The sequence below is a fragment of the Pistacia vera genome, unplaced genomic scaffold (genome assembly GCF_008641045.1).
Source record: "Pistacia vera cultivar Batoury unplaced genomic scaffold, PisVer_v2 Contig1145, whole genome shotgun sequence".
NCBI lineage: Eukaryota > Viridiplantae > Streptophyta > Magnoliopsida > Sapindales > Anacardiaceae > Pistacia > Pistacia vera.
The window spans coordinates 199,893-209,024 of NW_022195188.1; the positions used below are offsets into that span (position 1 = coordinate 199,893).

General features: G+C 37.0%; 1 pseudogene; it reads left to right on the forward strand.

Annotated features, from left to right (window-relative positions):
• Window positions 1-1,140: 1,140 nt before the first annotated feature.
• Window positions 1,141-3,795, forward strand: LOC116145848 (annotated as a pseudogene).
• Window positions 3,796-9,132: the final 5,337 nt, after the last annotated feature.

Below are 9,132 nucleotides of genomic sequence, written 5' to 3' on the forward strand. Positions count from 1 at the left end.
AACGGCCAGATCTAGCCTGATATGGCCATTTTAGGCCAACATCGAAGCCTTCTAGAGCCTCCCAGCGAATCTCAGTCTTTTTTAAGGACTCCGGCGATGATTTGCGGTGGCGGCAGGAGGTGGTGGGGGTGATTTCATCATAAATTAAAGTTTTATATAAGCGGGGGTGTTTTATCTAAATCTGAAATATTGAGGGTTAAAAGAAATTATTCAAAAATTAATAATAAAAATAATATTATATTAATATTAATATTTTAAAATAGAATAATTTGGTAATTTAAATAACATACCCACCAATTTATTCCCCCTAACCAAACATATTAATATAACATACCCACCAATTAACCAAACACATTTTCCTAAAGATTCCCAGTAATCTTTAAGGTAATATAAGATTCCAGTAATCTAACATTCTCTGAACTAAACGCTTCCTTACAATAAATGATTCTTTTCATGCAGCTGCAAAAAAAATATTAAGCGTACAATACACTATTCAACCGTAGGGCTTTCTAACTGTAATTTTTTCCATTTTGTATTCGATCCAAGGCCCATGGCTCTTATGATGCTCCCATACTCCTGGTAAAAAAAACTCATAAAATTAAAAACAATGAAACACTTTAAAAATGGGGATTTAAATTTCAAATATTAATCATCTAGAATTCCAGGAAGCGTGTCTAGTGTCTACGACTGAATACTGATAAGCTGCTTGATGCAATTAAAGTTGTGACAATTTATGACAGGTGGCTGTATAGTGACGATCTTGCAAACGTTATCAGTCATGTTCTAAATAGTTTCCAGTAACATATTGAAAATGGCTTTGGAAAGTGATTTCTTGAGTTCACACTTCTACAGATCCTTTGAGCCAATTTGCAAGTAATGGCAACTGACAGGCGAAAACAATTTCTGGGCCACCCCACCAACAGACTCCCATTCAGGCATTCACTTTTGATATCCATCAACTATTCCCACATATTTCCTACTATTTTTTATTCACCCAAAAATGAAATCTAGAAACATGACTGATGAGATGTCTGTCCAAGCCTTTTGACCGATCAACGGCCGTTGGACACCTTATAAATACCACCACCCGACTTTCTCTCAATGCATAACCTCCAGTTTCCATATAAACACTAGCCAAACATGTCGCTTCAGCTTTTAACTTCATTTCTCCTTTTCGGTCTCACATTACTTGTCTTCTTTCTCATCACCAAAGCCAGAACCACCAAATCTAAAGGATCATCATATCCTTCCACTGATATTTTCCCCAAATCCTACCCATTAGTGGGCTCCTTCTTCTCCATTTTAGCAAACCGAAACCAATTAATCCAGTGGTCTACTTCCATTCTCCAAAACACCGCCACTGCAACATTTGCTTTGCCTAAGGTACTGGGCACCGTCACTTACTTGACTGCTAACCCAGCCAATGTCCAGCATATTCTCAAAACTAACTTCTACAACTACCCAAAAGCAGAGAATTCCGAACAACTCTCTTCGACTTTCTTGGCAATGGCGAACAATGGAAGTTCCAAAGACAAATTTCGAGCCAAGAATTCAACACCAAATCTCTCCGTAAATTTGTTGAAACCGTTGTTGAAACTGAGCTCTCTGATCGCCTTATTCCCATATTAGAGTGGGCTGCAGCCAACAATGACGTCCTCGATTTTCAAGATGTTCTTCAAAGGTTTGCGTTTGATAATACATGCAAGATTGCTTTCGGGTACGATCCTGAGTACCTGTTGCCGTCTTTTCCAGAAGCTAAGTTCGCACGAGCTTTTGACGAAGGTGTTAGGATTAGCAGCGAAAGATTTCACGTACCTTTACCAATACTCTAGAAGATAAAACGGGTTCTCAATATTGGTTCTGAAAAGCGTCTAAAAATTGCGACTTTTGAGGTTCAAGAATTTTCTAGAAACATCATAAAAGAAAAGAAACAAAAACTTAAAGAAAACTCCTCGCCTGAATCCATGGATCTTTTGTCACGATTCTTGAGCTCCGGTCAATACGACGAAAAATTTGTCAGCGACATAATCATCAGCTTTACACTGGCCGGTCGAGACACCACATCGAAAGCTTTGACATGGTATTTTTGGCTGATCTCTGAACACCCACAAGCTGAAAAACAAATTCTCGACGAAATCAAAGAAAAATCAGACACACCAGTTTATGAAGATATAAAAGACATGATGTACACTCATGCGTCACTCTGCGAGAGCATGAGATTCTATCCACCGGTACCAGCAGACACCAAGTTAGCAGAAAACGACGACGTACTACCCGACGAGATCGTAGTGAAGAAGGGAATGCGAGTGTCGTACCTTCCATATGCGATGGGAAGCAGATTGGCCAGAGTTCAAGCCAGAAAGGTGGTTGAAGAGAGAGGAAGATGGGAAATGGAGTTTTGAGGGGAGAGATCCGTACACGTATCCGGTGTTTCAGGCAGGGCCTAGGATTTGTTTAGGGAAAGAGATGGCATTTTTGCAAATGAAGAGGGTTGTGTCTGGGGTTTTCAAGAGGTTTAAGGTGGTGCCAACGATGGAAAAGGGTGTTGAGCCGGAGTTTGTTGCACATTTGACTGCCAAGATGAAAGGTGGCTTCCCGGTACGGATTGTGGAGAGGACTGAGTGAGCACAATATATATGGTATTAGGTAACTAGGTACTCTGAAATTTTATAACTTGTAATAAAGATTTGATGTAATTTTAATTTTGAATTGCAGTTGGTCGAAGTATTATTTGTATGAGTCTGATTATGAGTCTATGATATGATGAATTTTGTTCCTTTCCTTCCTTTTCAAGTAGTTGCCAACTAAATGTCAAATATGAAATCAAAATATAACAATGGGTTGGGTTCAATATCAACAATCAGCTGGCTCGTTCTCCGCACATTTAATGCTTCAGTACAAGAAAAGTAATTAAATATCTCAAAATCATGATGTTAGTTCTCCCTCATTTACATTTCTTTTTATAATCAAATGTTGTTACTTCTGGAGATATTAATCCATAATTATAAAATCGAAATTTTAAGTGGAATGGGAGATTATATAGGGGAATTATTGATCATGACATGATAAAATGTTGTTGCTTTGAAGTGTTTCTTCTCGTAAAGCATTTCTTGTTTTGCCTGGCTGGGTTTTGGTGCAGGTGTGTTTTTTATCTCTGCGGTTGTGTTGCTGTGCAGGATGGTATTCTCAGGTTCGGTTGGGAGGATGATTTGTGGGAGAGTTCCCAGGTTCAGATAGATCTTTGGGGAAGCAGCATATGCCCTATGTTTGGGGTGTTTATTTGTTTTATTTTCCTCTTTTGGTTAAAGTCACAGACTGATTTTTTAGCTATCAGCAATAAGGGGTGGAATTGGTTATGGCCCGTTTTCTGGTGGAAGCTGCTGACTGTTCTTACTGGCTGTTTTTGATGTTATGTGATGGTTTGGCAGCGTTTTGTAAGTGGTTGTTTGATGGTGGTACCGGGTGTGGCTTGTTTTGTTGGCACCTGATTTGTTCTCTGGAGATTGCTGCGGGGTGGTTGAGGCCGGATTTTGGCTACTCTCAGTTGGCTGTTTTCTTGTGGCAGCTTGCTGGAGGTTTCCCGTTTGTGACCTTCGGTATGTGTTTGCTGGCAGATGGCCCTTTATGGGGTTTGCTCTGGCTTGGGGAGGTTTGGGTCCTCGGTTGGCTGGTTGGGAGATGATGGTCTGCTGGTGTGGTTTTTTCCACTCTCATGTTTCTAATTATGGCGGGTTGTGGTTGTGGTCTGCTGGTGTTGACCTGTTGACTGTTGTTGAAGTTTTGGTAGTTCGCTGAGTGCCTTCTATTTGTTTTTGGCCCCTTCGTCCTGCTGGGGAGTGCAGCAGCTTTGTTCATCTTGCTGGGTTGTTTTGTGGTTTCTGTGTATAGGCATCCAAGGACCTTTTTTTTTTTAACTGGGGTGGGCTGATTTGTAAAGGATTGTGCCTTTCTTGTTCTTTTTGCTGTTTCTTGGTCCTTGGTGTGTCTCAAGGTGATGGGGAGATCCTCTCCTTTAGGTTAGGTGTATTGCTTTATTCTTTGTAAAATTAACATTTACCAAAAATGAAAAAAAGCAGTTCTTGTTCAAGTAATTTTGTATTATATCATATAACACACCCTAAAAACAACAGTTGTGTTTTAAACATAGCTCTCTGTTTCTCTGATAGAGAATTAATGATTTAATAAGCCAATTTCAAAATTTGTAGAATTAAGGTGTGATAGTGATACAATTAAATTCAGCTCGAGTAAGCTGCGTGGCCAACTGATATACACCAATCTCAAGAGCAATATCTTGTTAAATTAACGAGTGGAAAATTACACTCGGAGAAAAACAGAGAATCGTTCATTCACCAATGATTTCTGTTAATGTTACTTGATCGAGAGACTGACGACGATTTGTGCATTTATGACCTTTATATATAGCAGAGTACAGGCTGAATCAAAGTAAAATGGATTATAGTACTGAAATTGACCATAATCTATTTTATATGAATTTCAATCTCTCCCATTCTCAATCTTTTCCGAGTTTCACTTCCAATTGATTTGGCACCAGATTAAGAGATGGATTAATATGAAAAGGTTTGTGAATCTACAAGTTTCCACCCNTTAGAGTTTCAATCAATCAACTTAATTCAAGTGATTGATTGAACAATTATAGGGATCTTTATATTCATTACTTTCCTTTTTTTTTTTTTTTTTTACATTTACAAAGATGTATAAATTGGACAATTGTATAGGCTTACAATACATTGAATATACAAATTTATTCTCTCTTTTTCTTTTATTGGGCATGCTCCCGTAGTGTCATTGTCTTGAACTGCTTCTCTTTGTCCTGCTCTTGGTCTCTATCTTGATTCCTTACATGGTATCAGAGCACAACTAACAGCTTATTCTTGCCTTTCAACTCAGCTTCTTTCTCTTTTTCCCTGCAAACAATAAAAAAACACCATTAACCTTCAACATGGAACTTAACCCAAATACAACTACAACAAGCCTAGACGGGCCAACTAACAGCCCAATCACCACAGACAACCAACACAGCTCCGGCCCAAACAATCAATCTCTACCTACTACAACCCAAGCCCAAACAATTCAAAACAGGCTTGACCCAACCGGTTATCCATATGGAATGTCGGGTTACAACCCGAAATCTTTTACCCATTCAAGGCCTGACCTAGCCTCTCTTGGAATATCGGGTTACAACCCGGATTCTATTCCGACATCGGGTTCAGATCCAAATCCCTACCTGCACCCTTTTCAAATCATTTTCACCAGGAACAATCGCCCTGAACCAGGCAATGTTCTCTTCTCACCGGTCTCCAATGGACCTGAATTAGTCCTCATCAAACAAACCCTCACTGAATCTAACAACTATGCCTCTTGGTCTAGCGATTTTCGACGAGCCCTCATCACCAAAGACAAAGATTCATTTCTTGATTGGGCTTTTCAACCACCGCCGCAACCTCATCTTCAACGCCATTGGAATCGTTGCAATATGCTGGTCCGCTCATGGATCAGCAATTGCCTTTTGTTAGAGGTTGCGGTTGGGCTCCCACCAACAGAAATGGTTGTCGAAATCTAGGCTAACATCAAGGAGATGTATGGGAAGCTCGATCTTGCCAAAATTTTCACTCTCCGGCAACATCTCATCGAACTCAAGCAAGGGAACAACTCGGTCACAACTTATTTCAATCGGCTCTCTGCCATTTGGAACGAGTTAGATGTTGCCGAAGAAACACTTGAAGGGCCACCGGAAACACTCAATCAATACCACAGCATGCGAGATCGCAACCGATTGTCACATTTTTTGCTTGGATTAAATGACGGTTTTCTCTCTTCAGGACACAGGTACTAGCCATGTCTCCACCACCCTCTCTCCGCTGGAGTTTTCAACTGGCGGTGCAAGATGAAAGCCAATGCCAGTTGAACTCTGACAGAACATCATCGGATTTAATAGCGTTGGCAGGGTTGAGAGAAAATGGGGATTCACAGCAGCTAGGGCACAATGAAGGTGAAAAACCTTCTCTTATACATGATAGGATGAAAGGCTCAGATTTTATCTTAAGATCTGACAGCCAGAAAGTCATCACGTTTTTAAATGCATCTCACGATTCTAATCATGCCACGTCATGCTATGGGTCAAACAGGTCAACATCTTGGTCAACTAGATTTGGAAATGGGTCAAATGGGTCTGGATCTGGGTCAAATGGGTCGGGAAATTCAAGATTTAATAAAAATCAATTATATTGTGATTATTGCAAAAGAAGAAATCATGATCAAGACCATTGTTAGAGATTACATGGCCGTCCGGATTCCAACAACAAGGAGAGAAATGATCATTCTTCTTCTTTCCAAGTTTTTCTTGGAAATCAATCAGCACCTACTCTCAACCCGAAACAATATAATCAATTGCTCCAATTACTGAACAATGCCCTGACTGCTCCCACCGCATCTTATGCTAGTACCTCTTACTGTTTTAATGTACTCATAACTAATATGTGGATTATTGATTCAGGGGCTAGTGATCGCATCATTTGTCACCCAAAATTTTTACCACAATTTCCACTACCTCATCCACTTCCGTTGGTATGCCGAACGGAAATATCACCCCAGCTACTCATATACGAACCGTCCACTGATCTGCCAATTTATCACTTAAAAATGTGTTATGTGTTCCTTCATTTCATTTCAATCTTATCTTAGTATCCAAAATATGTGAAGACAATAGTTGCACTGTAGAGTTTTGTCCTAACACATGTAAATTTCAGGACCCTTTGACTGGGAAACTGATGGGCTTGGGTAAAGTCAATAGAGGTCTTTACTACTAGGCACCTGCTAAGTCTCCTAAAAATTTCCCTACTTGTACTCAAAATAAAATTTCCCATTGTAATACGATGATTAATAAAAATTCTTTTATTCTTCATCAACGATTAGGTCATAGTGCAACTATCCCTCACCCTCAGTGTCCTATATTTCCATTGGCTAAACAAGCTCGCGTTACCTTTCCACATAGCACTTCCACTACAACCCAACCTTTTGCTTTAATCCATCTTGTTATTTAGGGCCCTAACACACCCCAAATCATGATGAATCTAGATTTTTTCTCACCATTGTTGATGACTTTTCCCGGGGTACATGGACATTCCTCATGCAATCCAAATCTCAAACACTTACTCACATTAAGAATTTCATGTCCATGGTCACCACCCAGTTTTGTACTTCTGTACAAAGAGTTAGAAAGGACAATGCTAGGGAGTTCTTTAATTATAATTGTTCATCTCTATTTTTATCTCTTGGCATTTTGCATGAAAGCTCTTACATATATACATCACAACAAAATGGGGTTGTCGAAAGAAAACACCGTCATCTACTTGAAGTAGCTTGTGCCCTCAAACACCAAGCCCATATACCTGTTTCTTTTTGGGGCGATTGTGTGATCATAGCCACATACCTAGTCAATTGCATGCCAACCAGAGTTCTTCATGGTAAGACTCCTTATGAGATACTGTTCAAGAAGCCACCAGCTCTTTACCACATCCGAGTTTTTGGTTGCCTTTGTTATGCTGCCACCCTTAGCTCCCATGACAAGTTTGGTACCCAGGCCACCCGTTGTATAGTTATAGGATATCCTATGCTTCAAAAAGGTTACAAGCTATATGATCTAGTTGAAAACAAGTTCCTAATCTCCAGAGATGTTGTGTTTCATGAAGACACTTTTTCGTTTGCTAGAGATACCATTATTACATCTACATCACCCAGACTGATTCTTGAAAATATTATCCAACAGGATACTCTATTCTATATGATACTGGGGCTGCAAACGAACCGAACAGTTCGCGAACGTTTGTTGTTCGTTCGATTACTATTTGATAATGTTCGCGAACAGTACGATATTCGTTCGATAATATGTTCGATCGAGTTCGAACAGGGGTTGTTCATTCGATTATGTTCGCGATCACTATAAGTTCGACTAATCCATCCGTTCGCGAACAATCCTTCGATTGTTCGTTCGTTTATGTTCGAAAAACATGTTATGCATTATTATAATTTAATTTTTTTTTTCATTTTTATATTATGTTTGATTTAGTTTGGATAAATTTTTTTTTAATGGTAATCAATAATAAAATATTATGATACTTTTATTTTTCTTATATATATAATATGTTTTGATTTTTTTTTTTTTTCCAAATGTCATCAATAATTAAATATATAAGTATATAACATTTTCATTAAAAAGTAATAAATTATTATGATAACTAGCATGGCAAATTTAATAACATAATAGATTGTATAATCAAGTGATATATAATATAGTAAATTCAATAACATAATAGCTTCATATTTTTCTAAATGTAATCAATAATTAAATATTATAAGATAGCATTTCAATTAATAAATAATAAATATAGTATGGTAAATTGATAAACATAACATATTGTATAATCAAGCGATGTATAGTATAACAAATTTAATAATATAATAGTTTAATTAAACCTAAATTAATCACACATTTGTATAGATCATATATTACAATAAACCCTCATACCACTATGAATTTATAGGTGTTGATACAAAATATATATGTAGACAATAATGATAACATATGTATTGATCATATATTACAATAGACTTTCATTCCACTATAAATTTATGAGTGTTGATACAAAATATATATGTAAACATTTAAAATATTTATGATAATTTATGTAATGATAATAAATATATGATAACCTATAATTTTGGTAATTTCATAACATATTTAACCTATGATTAATATATGTATGATAATAATTTTGTATATACACAATTATACATTATATATAACAAATTAATCACACATATATGTTGATCATATATTATAATAGACCCTCATTTCACTATGAATTTATGGGTGTTGATACAAAATGTATATGTAGACAGTAATAATAATATATATTTATATATAACAAATTAATCACACATATGTATTGATCATATATTACAATAGATTTTCATTTCACTATAAATTTATGCGCGTTGATACAAAATATATATGTAAACATTTAAAATATTTATGATAATTTATGTAATGATAATAAATATATATGTAAACAAATTCTTTTTGTTTGTGTCATGTTTGATATGGAACTAAAT